This window comes from Protopterus annectens, chromosome 17.part0 (genome assembly GCF_019279795.1).
Source record: "Protopterus annectens isolate FY-2018-M chromosome 17.part0, PAN1.0, whole genome shotgun sequence".
NCBI lineage: Eukaryota > Metazoa > Chordata > Ceratodontiformes > Protopteridae > Protopterus > Protopterus annectens.
Genome location: NC_056751.1, coordinates 98,218,645 through 98,241,899, shown reverse-complemented (window position 1 = coordinate 98,241,899; position 23,255 = coordinate 98,218,645).

Genomic DNA, 23,255 nt, shown 5'->3' with positions numbered 1-23,255 from the left:
TTTGGGATCCATCTCGCCTACATTCCTAATACCCACCCTCCTTCCCCCTGCCTTGGAGATCAGAAGAGATTGAACGGTTTTGAGTTCTACTGTTTTATCTTGTTTCATCTGACGATGTTATATAAGCAGGGTGTGCATGTGTGCATGTATGCGGACAAACTAGATCTGGGGACTGGTAGTGGTGCATCCTGGGATATAGTAAGCTCAGCCAATAAGAGACTTCGCTCTTTGGCATAAGCGTGCCGAGTCGGAGCTGAGGGATCGGCTCCGAACCCATCAGTCAGAATGTAGGCGAGATGGATCCCAAACATCTGAAGTTATGGTGAGTACATAACTAAAAGTTTTGAGCATAGCTCCTCCCCTTTCTAGTTGTCCGCACCCCTTCCCATTGACCCCACCCATTCAGCTATCTCCTGCAGCCCCCATTTGATTTGAAGTCACCAGCCGCCACTGACCGTAGCTGTTCGTATGCATCTCTCTGTTATCCTCATTGCGATTTAAAATAATTCTTAGAGCTGGATTAACATTAACTCTGTTGTCTCTATTGTTCCCGGGTATAGCAGAAACCGATGCTTATGTAGGAGAGTTCCTGCTTACCCTTGAAGTGTTGAAGCCAGTTCCGGCCATATTCAGCATTGAATTCGCCGGACAGGGATTCCCTTCTTCCAGGTTCTTAGTTAGACCATCCACCCGTTCTAGTAAACATTGAACGAGTGTTGTGAGGTCACCAATTGATTTATTGGTGGTAGAGTTGCCATTGCTTAAGTGGTTAGTCCTGTAGATGAAGCCGATGCAACTTCCTCTTGGGAAAACAGCGGTTGGGACATATTACAAGCCAAGCTGCTCAAATTGAAGACCAGTGAACAAATAGAAACACAAACCAACTAAATCCAAAAGACAGCTTGATGTAAAATCCCACCAGACGTTTATTGTTAGTGCTTTCGTGCAAGTCTAATGTCTACATTTCTTCAGACAAAATACATTCCCAAAAATCAATCCTTATATACATCCCTGATGCAATTAATTAATTAATTAATTAATTAAAATTAATCACAATTATTTAAAGATATACACCGCCAAAAAATTGTATGCTATATTAAGTATAAAACAGTTATATATTAAATATACACAATTATATATTACATTAAATCTAACTCACTCCTTAGTGCAGGCATTGGACTTGCACGAAAGTGCTAACAATAAACATCTGGTGGGATTTTACATCAAGCTGCCTTTTGGATTTAGTTGGTTTGTGTTTCTATTTGTTCAGTGTTAGCAACATTAACATGCAGAGCCGGCCTTAGATGAAATGGTGCCCTAGGCAAAGTAATGCTTTGGTGCCCCTTAAGCCCCACCCACAGCCCCACCCACACTATACTCACAAAACACCCACAAGTAGGTCACTTCCCATGAAAGCCACTCAAGTTATTTCCATCAATTATTTTAATGCATGAAAATCAGTAAATGTTTTGTCATACTATAGAAAAAATATACCATGTAGCCATAACTCTCAACCTTCCATCTCCAAAATGAGGAACACTAGGCCTCATAATGTGCAACAAATGGGCAAAATGTGGAACACATATTAACAGCTTACTAAACTTCAACTAGGAAGGTCATAGGATGGTTAAAATATGCTATTACTTATAAAAAGATATTTTAATGAATTAATATGATTCCTTTCTATTTATTATGCATATCAGTTAAACAATTCCTAACACTGAATGCGTGACAGACCCTTTCAATGTGGAACTTCAAGGAATATGAACTTTTAAGACTCCAAATGAGGTACATTCCTCATAATGTAGTACACTTGAGAGGTATGCATGCAATGCAGTTAAAACTATTAGACATTACATAAAGTACTATGTTCCCTGATGTGTGCTTTATGCTCTTGACAGGCCAACCATCATAAAGCTAAGGCATAACACACTTTTGATATAAACAGAAATGGAAATCAGCTCAACAAACATTGGCAAAAGCAAAGTAGGACTTAACTATTACAACACTAAATATTTGCAAAGCAGCAGATGCAATGCTTAACACTGACCTTGCCTTTAACTTTTTGCTGCCTCCATTAAAAAAACTACAATCATCCTATATGTGCAAAAGTACTATAATGAGATAAAAATTAAGTAATATTACCTACCCATCAGTGTACATATTTATACTATATGTATAAATTTATAATCACCCTGTGTGCACCAAAATGCTATAATGTGATAAACCATTACAATTGCCAAGCCATGAATAAAAGTAATTCTCTTCTATCTGCTGTAACAATACAGTGCATTATGGCAGTGTGTATTAAATCACATCTTAGCTAAGGGTTCAGTTTTTTTTATGATTTTCAAAGAAACTCTGTGCAATGAATGTTTGAGATTCACACTGCCTGAGTACTGCATGTCTTCTAATGTTTACATTTATATTTATATTGACAGTTTGCTTTATTTACTTCCACTATGAGTCCTCACATTACAAATAATAAAAAAACAACTTGCACAGCTAAACGCCTTAATGGACCAACCACATGAAAAAATTAAATGCAAGTTTTTTTGCAGGGGAACAAGCACCCCTTTCCTCACAAGTCCTGAACGTACATGTCCACATCTCCACAATCACACAAATGTAAAGAAGAGAGACATTCCAAAAGAAAGGAATCATTTTGGTGCATGCTTAGACACTCCTATGGAAAACAATGACTGTTGACTTTAATAGTGAAAACTGGGCAACCACTGTAATATTCTTATTTCACCTAACCCCGTTAGCCCAGGAGTAGTTTAGGATATGCATAAAATCTATGTTGCCCCAAGCTGCAATATGCACTGCTTAGTGGGCATTCATTACTAACTGTATTGCAAACATAAAAGCAAACAATTTCTCCCTGCTGCTAACACATACAGATTTATTGATGTTCTTATTTATTTTATTTTATTTTGCTTATTTGTTTGCTCGCATTTCTTTTTTAGGGACATCAGACTGAGTATTAAATAATCCCTTTTCAATGGAGGCCCATGCAGATAAACTTCAGAACTCTCAGAAATAAAATAAAATCTATAACATGGCTAGCAAAGAAAAATAATTGCATAAAACTTCAAAGTGCTGACTATCCCTAAGGCCGTCCGTGCCCCAGGCCTCCACTGAAAATGTTTGTTTGCCGAGTCAGATAATTATGGTCAACAAATGATAATAATAAATAAGTAAATAAATACAATTGAGTGTCTTATAGACTTTAAAGGGGAGATCTCACTCTTGCTTACCATGCCATTAGAGACCAAGTGGTCCTGGACCTCCTGCACCTTTGCAAGTTCAATAGCTGTACCATAAACTTATATTTTTATTTTTGAACAACAAGATCATCTTCCAGTGCATTTTTTCAAGACAAGAAGCAACACAGTAGGTAAAGTGATAGTTTCTCTCTACAGTATGTAGATTTTTCTCTTTAATTACAATAAAACTAGAAACAGGGACCTAAATCTTCACCAACAGATAAATAAAACATGGTGGAAGAAGAGATTTTTAACACAGCACCTCCCAAACCTGAAGTCTTCTAAAACTAAGTACCCCATTGGGGATCCATTTTTCTTGCTCTAACCGATGTCAGAAAAAGTTAACAATTGTCTTGCCTGTGGAAAGCAAATACCTCACAGAGATTTTCATTCTTACTGCATCACCTGTTTAGGCCCAGACCACAACGTCCCTTGCTGTCAGTTTTGTGCCTTATTTAACGCCCGAACCATTCGTCGTCGGGCTCTCTTTGTCACTGTCGATCTCCATATTCTGAAATGGCTTCAGTAAGCCATCCGACTACCGATATTCTGAAAAAATGTAAAGGTAAAGACAGAGACAGACCGCATAGGTCCAAAACTGCTGACGACGCTTCCATTAAACTAGTCGCCAGTCTGCCGGTACTCAGTGAGATGCTTTCGCAGCCCCTGATGCCCTCTTCAGTGGATTTGCAGGCCTTTACTGAGACCCATTTGGAGTCTGGTATGCTGTGAGACTCTTCATCGACTATGGAACCTGCGGATGTCTCTACCTTGGATGGATCCAGAGCCACTGAGTAAGCACCGGCTTCTAAGGCAGTTATTCACTCAACCGATGTTCGACTCAAACCAATGACTTCTTTTTTAACCAAAACTACCGGGTTTCTTAGGCCCAGAGTATGCACTACGTCTAGAAAACCGACGACCAAAGCATATGCACCTGCTCCCATGCCACAAAAACAAATGCTTAGAATGGCTGAAGACCTTATTACGCTGATTAGGGGAAGTCAGCCTTCCCCTGCTAAGAGACAGAGTCCAGTCCCCTTCAGCTTCTACAGACTAGGAGTCCAATGACTCTGAAATTTCTGAGTATGAAGACATGCCCTTATCTGCTTATGAGGATTCAGATGCAGAGGAATCCATTCCCTCTGCCTCCCCTCCTGAGGATTTTTCTTTTGGTGAAACCTTGCATACCTTACAAGAGCATTTCCACTGTGAATGCCAAGACTATCCTCAGTCCAAAAAGAGACTCAGAAAATTTCTAGAGTTGCCTCAACACAGACCCTTAGCAATACCCCCTGTCCTGGATGTTGTGGATGATATTTTTATGGAATCCAGTCCTGCTTCTGACACTTTACCTCCTGCCCCTAGGAATCCAGACAGGTACTACATAGTACCTGACACTCACAAATTTCTTTTCAAAAATCCTACTGCTTACCCAGAGATCATTTCCCAGGGGCCTAAAGGTATCAACGCTAGTACAGCCAAGAATCCCACCCCTTCGGACAGGGATTCCAGAGCTTGGATGCTATTAGGGCAATGAATTATCAGTTTCACATGCTGAAGTACCAGCAACATATTATGGAACTTATTAAACAAAAAGTGGCAACATTTTCTGACTGTGCAAAAAATAAAGAATTGCAGGAGCTTATGCACTCTGCAAGCCAAGTCAGCAAGCATACTTTGCAGTGTGGCTTTGATGCCCTAGAAGCATCTTGCCGGGCAGCTGTCACTGGCTCTGTACTGAGAAGACATACTTGGCTGAAGGAGCAGACCTTGCCAGACCATTTCAGATCAAAGCTACTAGACGCTCCTTTGAATAAGGACTGTTTGTTTGGCACCAAAGCAGAAGAGGTTCTTAAAAAGATGGAAGAAAAAGCTAAGTCTACGCAGACTGTTAAAGAATTCTTACAAGTGCATCCCCCTAGATTCAGTAGGCATTGCCCTTCCAAACACTGGTCCTTTCCAGCCCCCTCCAGGCCTTCTCAAACCAGACCCAGGGGAAACAGACCACCCATACTACAGTCTCAAGGTATGCAGAGATCTAAGCAATGGAGTGCCCTCACCCCTAAAGCAGGGAGTGGTAAGCCACCTCCTTACGGAAAAAGCTCACAATGACTTCTTTACTCCACTCCCCAGCCCTGCCCAATTGCTTATACCCCTAGAAGGAAAACTTGCCCTTCATGCAAAAAACTGGATGTCCATCACTCAGGACCGGTGGGTCTCGACATTGTATCCCAGGGGAACAAATTTTACTTCCATTCACTGCTAACCCCAAGTGGGTTTCCAGACCTTCCTCCAAACCAGAGGGCAGAGGCTCAAAACCAAGTACTTTCCCTACATAATATCAGAGCTATTCAGCCAGTTCCAGTAGAACAGAGGGGTCAAGGATTCTACTCCAGACTCTTCCTGGTACCCAGGAAAGAGGGCTCTTGGTGCCCAATCCTGGATCTTTCCATTCTTAACACCTTCTTGGTGGTACCAAAATTAAAAATGCTTACCCTGCAACAGCTTCTTCCTATGCTAGCCAAGGATGCCTGGTTAGTCTCCCTAAACTTAAAGGAAGCCTATCTGCATATCCCCATAAGGGAATCATGCAGGAATCTACATTTCAGGGCAGGGTCTATGCATTATCAGTTCTCTGCACTTCACTTTGGCTTATCTACTACGCCCAGAGTATTCACAAAATGCCTGGCTCCGGCCATTGCATACTGCAGGCAGAGAAATATCCAAATTTACCCATACTTGGATGACTGCCTGATTCAGGCAGACAGTCAGGAATTGCTGCTGCAGCACCTGACATTCGTGAAAAAACTCACCTCCTTGGGGTACACCATCAATGAAAAGAAATAAAACTGGTACCCAGTCAAAAAATTGTATTCCTGGGAGCAAGCTTGGACACAACTTCCCAGATGACATTCCTCACCTCAGAAAAACAAGTCTATCTGACAGACTACTTCAAACAAATGGCCACCAGAACCCAGCAATCTGCAGGAAAAATATTGCAAGCCCTAGGGCTCATGGCCTCATGTATACTGCTGATTCCATATGCAAGACTGCATATGAGGAAACTCCAACATTCTTAGGACCTGGAAACAGTCATTCCTATCATACCCTGTCTAAGGACAGAGTTCCTCTGGTGGGACGAAGCATGTAACCACAACAAGGGACTGCCATTTACTCAACCCCAAGCTGCCCAGACCCTAACCACAGACACATCAGACTATACCTGGGGGGCACACATGGACAGAAAATGTATTCAGGGCCACTGGAGCCCAAGTCAAATTCATCTGCACATCAACCAAAAAGATATGCTAGCTGTACAGGATGCCCTGACAGCTTTCAGATCCCAAATCTTTCCAGGACAACTGCTAATAAAACAGACAACACCACAGTTATGTGGTACATTAACAAGCAGGGGGGAACCCATTCCTAACCACTCTGCAGGCTAGCCATGGCTCTGTGAAACACAGCCTTGGACATTCAAGTCCATCTGCAAGCTCATTTCCTGCTGGGCAAACAAAACTTACTGGGAGACGACTTAAGCAGACATTTCCTAGACCCACATGAGTGGCAACTGGAGCACAGCACCTTCAACCTTTTGATTCAGAAATGAGGGGACCCCAGAGATGGATCTCTTTGCCTCCCACTGCAACCATCAGCTCAGCAAATTCTGCACCAGGAATCCTCACAGCAGGGCCTGGAAAGTGGATGCCGTATCTTTTCAGTGGGTAAATCTCTCAATCTATGCCTTTCCCCCTCTGCCCCTCCTTTCAAGAGTATTTCTCAAGATAAAGCAGGACAGACCAAGGACAATTCTGATTTCCCCCGGACTGGTCATGCCTGCACTGGTACCCACACCTGCGAAGCCTGACATCGGTGCCACCCTGGCACCTACATCAGAATCCAACCCTCCTCTTTCAGCAGGAGGGACAGATTCTGCATCCACGACTACAAACCCTAAATTTTGCAGCCTAGCTTATTCCTTGAATTCTTACCCAGCAACCTTAAGCAAACAGGTGCTGGACGTCATTCTTGGAGCCAGAAGACCCAGTACAAGAAAATCCTATGCTGATAAGTGGAAAAGTTTCTGCTCATGGATTCATTCTAAAGGAGAGGACACAACACTGCCCTCTCTGCCTCTTATCCTGTATTACCTAGCAGATCTACTCCACAAAGGCCTGTCCTTCTCCTCCATTAAGATACATGCCTCAGCCATTTCTGCTCAATACAGCACTGAGCCACCTCTCTTCTCGCACACTCTTATCAAACAGTTCCTGAGAGTGGCAAACAACTTAAGGCCACCAAGGAGAGCGCCCATCCCTGCTTGGGGCCTTAACTTTGTACTGGGAAAGCTCACGCTTCCCCCCTTTGAACCTGCTGCATCAGCAGAGTTAAAATTCCTGTCTTGGAAAACAGCCTTGCTTCTAGCCATCACTTCAGCTAGAAGGGTGTCTGAGCTACAAGCACTCATGGCTGTGGAACCCTTCATTATTTTCCATTATGATAGGGTTTCGCTCAGGACTAGCCCTTCCTTTATGCCCAAAGGGATGTCCAGTGTGGCTCTCAATCAATCCATCCATTTGCCAACCAATAAAGGGGAAAGGATCTTACACTCCTTGGACGTGCACAGACAGCTCAAATTCTACCTTGATAGGACTAAGCCCTTCAGAAAATCTGACCAGTTACTAATCAGCTTTGCAACAGGGGTAGAGGGCAAGGCCATTTCAAAACAAACCATTTCCAAATGAATAGCGCACTGCATCCATTTCTGCTACAAGCACCATGGGAAACCAACCACTCAGGGATTCAGAACACATTCCACTAGGGCAACATCTACCTCTGCAGCATTTCTCAGGGGAGTCCCTACCAGGGATATCCTGAAGGCTGCTACCTGAAGTTCTGTACACACCTTTACCAAGCATTACCACCTGCCTATCTTTTCTAAATCCAGGGCAGGATTTGCTACAGCAGTCCTGCAAGGCATACTAGCCAGCCCTAACTCTTCTTGACTGCCTCCACCCTTCTTCAGCTTTGGGAATCCACCCAAGTGTGATGACTGCAACAGTGAAACATGAAGAACATAGTACAGTTGCATACACTTACCATAACTGTAGATGTTCGAGTGTATTCACTGTTGCAGTCCTGGTTTCCCTCCCTCCAGCCCCCTGGTTTTCTCTCTCTCTCTCTCTCCCCTATCTATGGCTATTACTAACCCCTTCTGGGGTATTGGTATTTACTTTTTACAAGTGGTGTGTTCCCCACCATAACCTAGCTCCCTATTTGGGGGGCTCCTGACATTTGGGGCAAGAAAAACTGATGTAATGGCATCAGCTGCCTGTTTTTATACCCCTGACGACCTGACGTCAGTCCTGGACCAACAGCATCCGACGCAGAAATACTAAGTCTCAGGTATTCGGGCCAACTGAGGGCTACCTGCAGGCAGATAACCCAAGTGTGATGACTGCAACAGTGAATACACTCAAACATCTACATTTATGGTAAGTGTACACAACTGTACTAAGTTCAAACAGTACACTGCTGCAGGACAGCCTGCCTTCATCTATCCCCCTGGAGTTATACTTAATACTTGGTCTAATAGCTTCATGTCTAGTTAGTTCAGTATCCGACAGAGTATATATCTACAGCTGGAGGTTTGATATAATGTGTTGTTACAGTAGAAATTGTCATATTTTTACTGGTTTGTTTTCCTTGCTGTGATTCATCCTTTTACGTCTTTTTAGGCTTCTCCAACAGCACTTGTTGGTATGAAAGCTCTACTTTACAGCTACTGGGCAACAGAAAAAGAACTGAGATGTATGCAATTTATGTTTGTTTATAGTCTATTTCCATCTTATGGTTATTACAAGAGAATGCAGACATGCACCTTTTCTGGATGTATAACTTCTTAAATAGATCAGGACAAGTCACTGATGTTCACCTATGCCAATATCTTAGACTTGTTTATATAACTAATTGTATAGCGGGAACACTGACAAAATCACACTTTCTTTTTCAAGGGGAAGAGCAGTGCTCTCAGACAGAGCCAGAGTCCATGTAGATCAATGATTTACCATATTTAACAAATACAAATAAGAAATACAAAAATATGGTGTAGGTCATACCTTCCACGTTTAGATTCCTTCAAAGTATCTAAAGATGACTAGATGGTCTGGGTTAATGGAAGCAGAACTGCTCTCCTGAGTGCAAACTGAGCTGTACATATGCTGCTGTTATTTGGGATAAAGAATGTAAACACTTGCATTCGTGATTGTGCGATCTTCAGTCATGGGGACTTATACAAACTAGAGATACCACCATTCTTCTCAACTGAAATTATAAAGGAATGCATCTTTTCTTCTAGCTCCTAAAACTATCCTCACTGTAAGAAGAATGTCAATTTGCAAGGTCCAAATATATTTTAAAGTGTACTCTCATTCATAATCTGTGGTGCTCTGCAAGTCCACCGATACTGTAAACTGTACAGCATGTGATTCTAGTCTGCATTTTACTTTTCTTCTCACGTTTATGTGCCACTCATAATACCTACTTGTCAGACATTCTGTCATCTATATGAGGGAGAAAATAAGATTAAGGGCATAGCTCTCACCAGTCAGGGACAAATCTCAACAGAATCAGGGACACATCCACGAATAATCAGGAACAATCAGGAACACTTAAAATGTTAGTACTATTAACTAGGGAAATTGACAGAATAAGAGAATACCAGTTAATATGCATTTTCTGAAATAAGAGAAATCTATAATTGCTGTCATTATTAAGTGTAATAAACCTCCTTTTCTACAAAAGTTACCAGTTTTAGGAGGGTTTAAGAGGGACAGAGCTAAAGTTTGAGTCAAAATCAGGGTCGCGCAGAGACGTTTACAATAATCACTTATCTAAGAAATGCGGTAGAACAGACACTGTAAGCCAAACAGAAGCACTAAGCAAAATAAACAGCAATAAAACATAAAAATGGATATTACTAATGCACTTCGTTCTATCACCTACATTTTGACAAAAGTCGTGGTCAAAAAGCATGGAAAAGGCTCCGTGACCAAACCCCATAAGCAGACACAAACAAACCGCACCTTCACAAACTCTTGCATGCCTTTGCTGCAACATTATGGACTGTCATGTTTTATACTGGTATTCAGTACTACATGCATTGTTCCCCAAAGCTCACACCTTACTCATTGTTCAGCTACAGCACTTTTCATTTCCAGCTTGGGACATAAAAAAAAATCTAAGTAAAGCAACGCAATAAAACGTGCAATGTATAATGTAACTCCAAACTAAACATAATAAGCCTGAATAAACTATCGTCAAAATCAAAAAGATCCGCATACTGTTTGGTACCTCTGCTGTACTTTTTTCACAGCTAGGCGGAAAAGAGCAAATGACGTTCACAACAGAATGTAAACTGTTGATGTTAAGTTGTCATTCTTGCCTTCATTCTTGCTGGATGGGTTCGGAGCCGATCCTCGGCTCCGACTCGGCCTATACTATAGCTCGAGAGCTATTTTTACCGGCTTGAGGCAGCCCTATATCCCACAATACCATGCGGTAACTCCCCAGATCTCGTTTGCCGCTTCGCTGCGAGGTAGTCTGTTTTTACCGGCTCCGGTCAGTAAGTGCTTTTTTCATATATAACTTCCAAGAAACCAAGGCAAATAAGATAAAAGATAATCCACAGACAGGAAGAACCGAACCAAAAAGCACAAAGTGCAGCTTTATTGAACAACAAACAGGTCAATAAATCAAGCGCTTTCGCCAGGCACACTACTTTTTATCTTGAGAAAGCCAGGTATTTGCCTGGCGAAAGCGCTTGATTTATTGACCTGTTTGTTGTTCAATATAGCTGCACTTTGTGCTTTTTGGTTCGGTTCTTCCTGTCTGTGGATTATCTTTTATCTTTTTTCATATATATATTCAGTCTCAGTAGTTTTTTTCCAGTTAGTTACCCTTCTTTAGGTCCCTTCTAACTGCCTTACCCTTTCGGTAGCCCATTTTCCCCTTCTTTAGTTGTTTTTTTATCTTGGGCCTACGGGCTTTTCCTTAGTTTTCCACCACCCCTTTCAGTGTGTGTGTGGGTTTTTTAGTCAGTTCCCCTTAACTTAAATAAGTGTGTGTGTGTGTGTGGACTGACTGTGTTCCTTTTTATTTTTTGTCAGGATGTCAAAGGACCCTAAGGTTTCGGGATTCAAGAAGTGTGATTCGTGCTGTCAGAAAATGTCTCTGACAGACGGTCACACTTCTTGTGTCTATTGCTTGGGGCCTTTACACCTGCAGGACTCTTGTTCCATTTGTCACGGATTTAGTTCAAGAGTCCTGCAGGAAAGGCATAACAAGCTCATCCTAAGGGGCTTGTTAAAGCCTGATGACTCCCCGTCCAAGTCTGGCTCGGGGAAGTCGTCAAAAACCGCCAAACCCTCGGCTCCAGCTTCTGAGCCGAGGGCTGGCGTTATCGAGACGGCTCCGACCTCGGTTCAGTCTGGCTCCGAGGCGAGCAAAGTAGTTTCCGCTCCGAAACCATCATCGGAGTCGACCCCATCGTGCAAGTGCTCTAGGTCCCCTTCGTTAGAGTCTGTCAGATCGGCTCCGAGGTCCCCTCTCCTATCGGAGCGGAGTCATAGGACTCATTCATCGAGGTCATCCAGGCTCTCTGACCACGACATCGAGAGGGTGGTCAGTAGACTCATAAAATCTCAGGCGCTGGCCCAAATGCTCCAGAGCCCATCTCACCAGACTGTGGCTCCTTTGATACAGCTATCCATTCCTCCTCCGACTCATCTCTTGAGTTCGGAGCCGGAGTTTGTCGGAACCGTGACCTTGCCCACGTCGGAGCCGATACTTCCTCCTTCGGCTCCGGTGTCGTCGGCTCCGACCTCTTCATTGGTTCCATCCATGGAGAGGTCCGGGCGCCGAGACTCCATTGTCGACTCCGAGGGGGCGAGTGGCATTGGACCCTTGTCCGACCCCGCTCTCCCTCTCGGAGCTTCGACTCTGGTTAGTTCGGCCCTGACATCATTCTTGGAGCCTTCTCTGTCGGTTCCGGGGGCGGTTCTGGTCTCTTCGGAGCCGGGGCTACCTTTGGTATCTGATGGGGGAGCCTTCGAGGTGATGAGGAGTGTGCTGGACCCAGTGTCCACTCCAAGGTTAAGTTCTGCGGCTCCTCCCTCTGTAGTGCCTGTTACGGTCTCTGGCCATCCTCCTACACCTGACAGCAGAGATCCAAAGCGTAGGGTACCCACCTTGGGTGTCTCCTCCTCTTCTGAGGGCTCCCCTGAAGTTTCAGGGGAACCCCCTAGGAAAAGAAAGTGCAAGAGGAAGCACATAGACTCCCCCGAGTCTGTCACGTCGGACACCGACTTGGATGAGTCGGAAGGTTCCCCCAGATCCCCCTCTGAGGATGTCTCCTTTTCAGACATCCTGAAGATCCTAAGACAGAGGGGAAATTGGTCCACTCTCAAACCTTCCGAGGACAAGTCGGTTTACCTTGATGCTTTTGGATCTCGCCCTTCCACCTCCTGGGTGTCTCCCCCTTTCGACCCACTAATGGAGGTAGTGGCTAGAAAGGCGTGGGCAGCTCCCTACCCCTAGGAGGCCTTCTAAATTCATTTCTGCACCAGATGACAAATCCTTTCTCATCAAAGGTGTTTCAGTTGATGCTATGGTGGTAGCAGCAGCCACTAAGAAGGAATTGGCTGATCCTTCTGTATCTGTTCATCCTCCTAACAAAGAGTCCAGGACCATGGACAGGTACGGCAAGCGGACCTTTGCTTCAGCGACCTTTTCTATGTAATCGCTGAACTATTTATGTCATTTCACCCGCCTTCAGAGAGACTTGCTCAAAGAGCTGGGTGAAACGGTACAGGATCCTTCTGCTATGGGGTTTAAGGACAAAATAAACTCTCAGCTGGCTACCCTGAACTCCATTGTTAACTCCTCCATGTGGCTTATCTCTTATGCAGCCGATGGAGCGAGTAGGGCTGCTGGCACAGGCGTTGCGTTGAGACGTCACGCTTGGATGCGACTCTGTAACTTTGCCGATCCCTTCAAGGCGTCCTTCACCAACACCCCTTTTGATGGTTCGGAATTGTTCGGACCTCAGGTGAAGAATACCCTCACCAGATACGAGCAAGATGGTAAGACTCTCTCTGCCATGGGAGTCCGTTTTTCTACGCCTTCTAGACCTTATCCTAAGGGACAGAAGGGAGGAAAGATGTGGTTCCGCAAACCTCAGGGAGTTGCGCCTGCCGCATGTGGTGAATTTCCCCCTAGAGGCAGAGGGGGAAATAATAACAGATGCCGCCCCAGGGGCAGAGGGGGTCCTCAGAACCAGGGCTCTAGGGAATCTTTTCCTGACCAACCCTTTCAGCATCCCTGAGAAGCTGCCCGACTGTCCGCTTTCGGAGGCAGTCGGGGGAAGATTATCTCTGTACCCGGAAGCCTGGCAATCCCTCTCCCAAGACACATGGGTACAGAAGATCATATCCGAGGGTTACAAAATCCCTTTCACTTTCCCTCCAGTACAACCGCCAAAAGCCCTACCAGACGTACCACCCGCACAAAGGGGTCAGGCTCAGCTAGAAATAAAAAAGCTGTTAGAAAAAGGAGTCATCCAGGCAGTCCCAGCAGATCAGCTAGGATCTGGAATCTACTCCAGATTCTTTTTGGTACCAAAAAAGACAGGAGAATGGAGACCCATATTGGTCCTCAGCAGGTTAAACAACTCTGTACTAAAGACAAAATTTCGGATGGTAACACTACAGTCCATTCTACCTTTTTTGGGCAGAGACAACTGGATGTGCTCATTAGACCTCCAGGACGCGTACTACCATATAAAGATACACAGGCGCTCCAGGAGGTTTCTCCGCTTCCGGCTGGGAGTCAGTCATTTTCAATTCAGGGCCCTGCCCTTTGGTCTCACCACTGCCCCCCCGGGTGTTCACCAAATGTTTGGCAGTGGTCACGGCTCACCTGAGACAGAAAGGATTCCAGGTGTTTCCATACTTAGACGACTGGCTCATTTCCGCTACCACCAAACAGGATCTCATAATGGCCAGGGATTACACTATTCAACTTTGCAACAGTCTGGGTATTTCTATAAATTTTGCAAAGTCCTCCTTGTCACCTTGTCAATGTATAAACTTTATAGGTGCCATATTAAACACCACAGAAATGTCTGCAACATTACCACCTCAGAGAGTGACAGACATAAGGCGGAATGTTCAGCCCCTGTTTCAGCCCAACAGAGTCCAAGTCAAGCTAGTATTGAAAGTGTTGGGCCTCATGGCGGCGGCGATTCTTGTACTTCCATTAGCCCGCTTCCACATGAGGCTCCTTCAGTGGATGCTGTTTTCTCAGTGGTCCTTTCAACAGCTACCAATGACCCACAACATTTTGATAACCCCATCTTGCAAGAAACATCTCTCCTGGTGGATGGTTTCCCCCCAGCTTTTTCAGGGCAGACCCTTTGTTCTTCCCCCTCCAGTTGCCACTGTCACAACGGATGCCTCCCTGATCGGGTGGGGGGGCATTATCAGGGCAGGACAGTCCAGGGCACTTGGCAACAGTCAGAATGCCACCTGCACATAAATGTCCTGGAGATGAGGGCGGTGCTTTTGACGTTGCAAGCCCTTCAGAGCTCTCTTCCCACGGGGACTATAGCAATTCAAATGGACAATATGTCTGTGGTGTGGTACATAAACAAGCAGGGCGGAACAAGGTCCTACCCCCTCTGTCGAGAAGCACTCAGACTTTGGCAATGGGCGATTTCATCTCAACGGTTTCTGATAGCAACGCACATCCCCGGAAAGTCCAACGTCATAGCAGACAGATTGAGCAGAACTATCCTCATGCCTCACGAGTGGTCTCTAAATCAAGCAGTAGCAGACGGAATTTTTCGGAAGTGGGGCCAGCCTTGCTGCAACCTTTTCGCAACTCCCCAAAACAGCAAGTGCCTCGACTTCTTCACACTTTTTCCTCTACCAGGCCAACCCCCCAGAGACGCTCTTGTTCATGTTTGGCCCCGGGGACTTCTTTATGCCTTTCCTCCCTTTCCATTGATCCCGCAATTAATTCAGAAAGCAACCGCATTGAGATCCAAAATGATCCTCATTGCCCCGTTTTGGCCTCGACAAGTTTGGTTCCCGTTCCTGCACAAATACTTACTGGATCAGCCTTGGCATCTGGAACCCCTTCTGGATCTGTTGACCCACCTCACGGGCAAGCTGCATCAGTCTCTACATTCCATCAACCTCACAGCTTGGTTGCTCCACTTCCAGCCATAGCCAGGCTTCCCCTTATTTCTCCTCCTGTTCGTGATATCATTCTGGCTTCCCATAAGTCCAATACTAGGAAGACTTATGCGAGTAAATGGCAGCATTTTTCACACTGGGCACAAACTAAGTCCTTAGACCCTTTCCATGCACCCATTCATGAGGTTCTTGACTTTCTGGTGGAGCTTTTTCATTCAGGGTCATCATCGGCCACTATCAGGGTACAATTAGCGGCCATTGCTAATTTTCATGTTGGACTCTCAGAAGCAAATATTATGTCCCACAAACTCTGTAAAGCCTTTCTCAAGGGCACCTTTTTGCTCAGACCTCCAGTCAAAGATCCACCCCCACAATGGGATTTGAATTTAGTTCTAACCTCACTAATTCTGCCCCCTTTTGAACCTGCAGCTTCTTGCTCCCTCAAACTTCTTTCTTGGAAAACACTGTTTTTAGTAGCTATAACATCTGCCAGAAGGGTATCGGAACTTCAAGCCTTGTCTGTCCATCCTCCCTATTTGGTTTTTCATAAAGATAGGGTAACTCTCAGAACAAACCCTTCCTTCCTACCAAAAGTGTCATCGGAAGCAAATCTAAACCACTCCATTGATTTGCCTGTCTTTTTCCCAGACTATACCAACAGGGCTGAACAAAAATTACATTCATTAGATGTTCATCGCCAATTACGGTATTACCTAGACAGGACAAAACAATTCAGAAAGTCAGACCAGCTCTTTGTCTCTTATGCTGCAGGTAAGAAAGGGCTTCCGGTATCGAAGGTTACTCTTTCCAGATGGCTGAAATCTATTATTACCTTGGTCTATGAGTTGAGACACAGGCAACTTCCCTCTAGGCCTAAGGCTCATTCAACCAGGGCACTATCAACTTCAACGGCATTTCAAGCAAGGTTGCCACTAGATGCCATTTGTGCAGCAGCTACATGGGCGTCCAAACATACCTTTATTGCCCATTACAAGCTTGATTTAGCCTCCAGAAATAGAGCTGATTTTGGTTCCACTGTACTCAGGAGTCTGTTCCATTGAGCCACCCAGGACTAAGATGCTAGGGACGCTGTCCCATCCAGCAAGAATGAAGGCGAGAATGACAACTTAACATTAAGAAGTTATGCCTTACCATAACGTTCCATGTTAGTTGTCTTCTTCTCGCCTTCTTTCTTAGGCCCTCCCTCCTGCCCCCTAGCCTGGATAGACTCGAGGTTTCTGAGTCCTTCCATTTCTGGAGATACAATATGTTGCGTTTTTTTCCTTGTATCCTTAGTGTTACTAGCAGGTAATCTGTACTCGTAAAAGAGGATTATAATATTATTATTATAATATTATTATTTATACTATGTCTTAGCTTCCAAATGAGATCTGGGGAGTTACCGCATGGTATTGTGGGATATAGGGCTGCCTCGAGCCGGTAAAAATAGCTCTCGAGCTATAGTATAGGCCGAGTCGGAGCCGAGGATCGGCTCCGAACCCATCCAGCAAGAAAGAAGGCGAGAAGAAGACAACTAACATGGAACGTTATGGTAAGACATAACTTCTTATTATAAACAATGATAATGGAGTTATTAGAAATACCTCTGCTGTAGTTTTTTCACAGCTAGGTGAAAAAGAGGAAATGACGTTCACAACAGAACGTAAACTGTATAAACCATGGTAATGGAGTTATTAGAGCCGTGGCTCGAATTCAGGTAAAGAAACTTATGGTGTTGGCTGAAGGGCTCTGGACTGTGCATATTTGACGGATGGACTATGGAATTGGGGGGGAAGACGTAAAACTTGCAGTACAGTTAGGACGAACAGGGCACCAAGGTGAACAGAACTAATTAATTAAAACAAATAAGTAAATAATAAAAACTGAGCCCTTTATGAGGCCGGCCTGTATGGCACCCTAGGCGGTTGCCTAATTCGCCTATGCCTAAGGCCGGCCGTGTTAACATGTCACAAGGGAATTATTCTTAAAGGTACTGCTTACAATCCATTCTGCTCTGTGCTAAGTGATGCTGGGCATGTAATTCTAAGGGATGTCCTGTCCTTCATTAAAGCAGTGAAATCAGAACTTGCAACTGCCTCTGTGGAGGAGGGAGATGGAGCTCTGACTGTGATCCTGGGGGGTTGGGTTTGAATGCCAGGCCCTCATGCCAGAAGAGGTAGGTCGGGATGAAAATAAGTTGCCTTTTCACATTCTAGGAGGAAGGTGGAGTCTGGGAGTTCTAACTCGGGCAGAATAATGAATGAGTGGAGGAAGTGCAGGTAGGTAATGTGCAATAGACAGTGAGGGCATGGGAACACACACATACACACACACACACACACACACACACACACACACACACACACACACACACACACACACACACACACACACACACACACACACACACACGCACACACGCACACACACACACACACACACACACACACACACACACACACACACACACACACAAATACCAAGTTGGTGTCACTGCACACCATGCGTAATAAGTAGGGTTAAGAAAAGACTAAAGGGAGAGAAGCCTGTTCCTACCAACAGGATTGTCCTGAACTGGAACACTACCTGTTCTCCATCATGCTCTGGAAAATGATGAAGGGCATTAGGACCACACCTTTGAACCTCTTAGCACAAGAACTTTGGACAAAGTCAAAAATAATGGGGAGACAAAGGCCCAAAAACAGGGATAGATTTTAAATATTACTTTTATAAGCTTAGAAAGTTGCTAGAATAACAGGTATTGCATTAGCATGCATTTTCTGAAGGATCTAAAGTCTAAAATTGAAACACCTGTCATTATTTAGTGATTTCAATTCTTACTGATTTGACAGAAAACCACAAATTTTATGAAGAGCAGACCAAAAATATGAAGCAAAAATCTGGACATTCTGCAAAAATCGGGACAGTTGAGAGGTATTACAGGACACAGCGGATGGTAGTTGGAGGTGATGGGGCAGGCGCATAAAACAGAAGCCTTGTCTGAACCTAACCTTTTCATTAGAAAGTAATATAAAGTGGACATTTTGTTGCTGCAGGTATTTAACAGACTGTATAACCTTATTCTTGAAAAGATTATTCCACTGTCAGTTTGAGGTATTTTGTGAACATGATTTAAGGAACTTGTTCTGACATTTCTCTCATCACTTTTCAGCTGCAATAAAGAATGTGATGCTGTGAAAAGCATCCAGAATAAGTACATGATCTGCACTGAAGTGGCTGGTAGAGGGTGGGAGTTTGTTTTAAAAGATGTAAAACTTTTATGCTGAACAAATGTTAGCCGTGTTAATATGATACTAATTTATACAGACAGCTATATTCTTTTGTGTTTGAGTACAAAAGGAATATTGATTTACACTGAATGCTTTATTAATCATTGAGCATATTATCACTAGGAAAATTCTGAATTATTAACAGTGCAGAAGCCAGTTGTTCCTTTGATGCATGGACTGCCTACATCGATCTAAAAGTACTTCAGTGAGACCCAGAGTAGCAGGCGAAGGCTCCGGTTTTGGATTTATGCTGATGATATGCTTAGTTTTATTACACATTAAAAGACACCAAATGTAAGTGATACAACATGTGTTTTGCAAAAAAAATATAACTGCAGTTCATACAGACTAAACATTTGTTTATCATACATAATACCTCATTATGTACCATATCACACTCAGTGACATTGGCAACACTTGGGTGGTTGTTAAATGAATTGTCTAATTAAAACAATGCCTTTTAATGCTGACATTGTAATGCTTAATAGAAATAAAGATAAAAAATGTGTTTATTATTTTCTAATACAATACACCAGTTTAGAGGAACATTCTATAGGTTTAATGATGAAACAAATGATTACTCTCATTTAGAAATTAAATACTTTGTAAAATGATGTATACGTCGATGTGTAGCTGTAAAAGTCTGTACACAGGAAAAGTGAAATAAAGCTAAATGTGAAGATAGCAAAGTGCTATTCATAGTTCTGCATTGCACACGTGTAAGATGAGTGCACCAAAAGTATGGCTTTGCATATATACAAAGAAACTGCATGTTTTCAGGTATGTGAAACTAGCAAAGTACTGCCCAGGTAAAAACTCCTACAGTACTTGCACCTTGATAAAGCACTCTTATTATAGATAGTACCCCACCAGCCTAAAACCCACTTCCCCCGGAGTCCTTTGAAAGTTCTTTATCTACTACTTCTAGTATGTCGAGGGATCAGTTGCTAGTGTCCTCTCCAGCTCAACTGGTGAACCTGGGAATATTGAGGCAATGTTACAATTGCCTCATGTACACAGACAATCCTCTCCTTCTCCCACAAAACACAAATACATGCGAGAGATGCAACTATACGGCCAAACTGGAGGCTGAGCTCTCTCAACATAGGACTGGCAAGACCAGACAGGAGGAGAAGGCAACCACACACAATACATACCCAGTCACACATGGTACCATCACAACTTCAAATCATACACATACTCACACAAAGACATACTCGGAGGCTCTGATCAAATTTTACCAAAACAGCAGAGGCCACCAAAGCAGACACCCAAACAACTACCACCTCACGACCCAACACATGCAACACATAGACCACACAGTCAGAGTGTCAAACAGTCACAGCCCTTAAGGCCAAACAAAATGCCAGACACACTTGTCATTGGTGATTCCATAGTCAGACACACTGACGTCCCGCTCACCAGACTGAGTAAGGAGAAGGTCACAGTAAGCTGCCTGTCGGGCGCTAGAATCCACCACATAACGCAAGCACTCAGGTCTCTCAACAGCAGGTACAAGTACGACTCAGTCATTGTCCACGCTGGTGTCAACGACCTGAGACGTACCTCCTTGGACTACATGAAAAGGGACGTCGAGGAGCTCTCTGATTATGTAGCCCAGGCAGGTATGACCCTGACCTTGAGCAGTATCCTACCTTCACCTAGAATGATGCCACAATACAGTGATAAGATGATCAGCTTTAATAATTGGCTTAAATTCTGGTGTCATTCAAAGGGGATCCAATGTCTGTCTGCCTGGGATGACAAGCCACGCTGCTTCGCAAGGGACGGCTTGCACCTGTCACCCCTGGGCTTCCGGATATTGGCAAAGGCTCTTGCCACCCCCATAGTGCCTTTTTTAGGCAAGGCTCAAATTCTAAACCTACCACCCTAGAACACCAAAAAGGAAAAAAACTAAGGGTAATGCTGCTCAATGCCAGAAGTCTCAATCTCAAGATGCACGCACTCGAGGCCCTTCTCAATATGGAGAACATCGATGTCTGTGCTGTGACAGAAACCTGGTTCAAGGCTCCTGAGAGCACCCCAGCACTAACAGGTTTCACCTCATATCATACGCCCGCCCCAAAATCCGGACAACACCAAGAAAGGAGGGGTGTCCATATTCATAAAGGACACCCACACCTCAAGGTTGGTGGCAACGCACGATGCATCGGAGACCATCCAGGTGCAATTAACCATAGGCAAGACTGCTCTGCAATTTGTAGCATGTTACAGGCCACCCTCTCAAACTCAGGAACCTCACATGGCCTTCCTGAAAACATTGGAGGATAAATGTATCTCCAAACACCATCATACTAGGTGACTTCAACTACCCTAATATAGACTGGGAACACTACTCAAGCCCGAACACTCTAACCCAAAGATTCCTGGAGTTCATAAACTCAAATGCCATGGAACAACTAGTCACCATCCCCACAAGAGGTGAAAACATACTTGATCTCATCATCACGAACATGGGATCAAAATGTTCAACACCGAAGTATACCCCTCACTGGTGAGATCAGATCATAAACTAATCTCGCTGGAGGTCCTCATCCCGCCCCACCTGAAACAAAAAAGACCACAGTGAAAAACTTCTCAAAAGCCGATTTCACACTTCTAAAAACTAGTGTGGTCTCCTTTAAGGCCCCTGAGCCAGTGGTAAACATTACTCAAACCGCTGAATCACTTACAAATGCCTTCTACCAGCACCTACAGGACTGCATGGATCAGGCAATCCCAAACAAAACTAAGACTCTCTGTACCAAAGGCAAGCGTCCAGTCTGGTGGACCCCAGCCATAAACAAGCTCTACAACAAAAGGAGGAAGCTACTACAAGATAGAGCAAAATCCTTGAAAGGTAAGACACCTTTGATCATTATAAGTAAAAACTAAGAGCTCTCATAAAATCATCCAAGGCAAATTTTGAGAGAAAAATCGCCAAGGACTCTAAAGACAATCATAAGGCCTTCTTTAGCTATGTTAGAAACCTAGGAGGAAACTCCCAGATATGCTCAGAATTAGTTCAAAATGATGTGAAAATTACTGAACCTACACACATTGCTAACATACTGGCTGACAGGTTCAGTGCAAACTTCTCCCCAAAAGGAGAGATATCTATTCCAGAGGATTGTAGCCCCCAAACATCTCCAACGCCCAGGTGAGAACTGCCCTCACTAAGGCAAAAACACAGCATCCATGGGACCGGATGGTGTCCCCGGCTGTGTGCTTCATGAACTCAACGAGGAATTAAACCCACAGTTAGGACAGCTGTTTAATCTTAGCCTCACCTCAGGATACGTACCCAAGGAGTGGCGCACGGCGAATGTGGTCCCACTTCATAAGGGCGGTGCCTCCACAGACCCTGGAAATTACCGCCCCATTAGCTTGACAAGCCTTATCTGCAAAGCCATGGAGAGGATCATAATGGAACTCATAAATAAAGACATAGGGAACTTGCAGACTTTGGATCCAACCCAGTTTGGCTTTGTCAAAGGCAGATCCTGCCTCTTAAACTTGGTTGACTTTTTCGAGACAGTCACCAAGGCCATTGATGAGGGAAAGGCAGTCCATACAGCCTACCTCGACCTGGCAAAGGCCTTCACACAATACCCCACTCAGGTATCATCGAAAAACTCATCAGCTTGAATGTAAACCCATACATCACAAGATGGGTTGCAAACTGGCTAGCGACAGAACCCACAGGGTCAGAGTTGCTGGAGCCATGTCAGACTCAAAGCCTGTCACAAGTGGTGTCCCACAGGGCTCAGTCCTGGGTCCACTCTTGTTCGGCATCTACTTTTCTGAAGTACAAGCAAACACAGGAGGGTTATGGCTGACAAAGTTTGCAGATGACTGCAAACTGGGTGCCATAGTCGAAAACACATCTGACACAGATATCCTCCAGAAGGGCCTCACAGAAACGGATAACTGGTGCCAGAGCCATGGCCTGAAGTTAAACGCCAAAAATGCATAGTCATACCCTTCGGGAAAAACAAGGTTACCCCTAGCTACCATATAGGTGACAATCCACTGAGCACAGAAAAAGTCATCAGGGATCTGGGGACCCAAGTTGACAGTAGTCTTCGCTTGACACTCATGTTGCTAAAGTAGTTAGGAAAACCTTCTATATCGCCCACCTGAGCATGAAGGGATTCACAACTAGATCAAGCGAGGTCATCGTCCACCTGTACTCATCACTCATTAGACCTATGATTGAGTACAATGCCCGCTCGAATGTATCTGACCAGACACCTGATGCAGCTTGAAAGGCCCCAAAAGTTCCTCACCAAAAGGATAAAGGGTCTCAAAAATATGTCTTATGCTGCCCGACTGAAAGAACTCCAGCTTTATTCAGTCTCATACCGCTTGCTCAGAGGTGACCTGTGCCTGACATATAAGGCCATGTCAAACCCAGATTTGATGAATATGCTTCA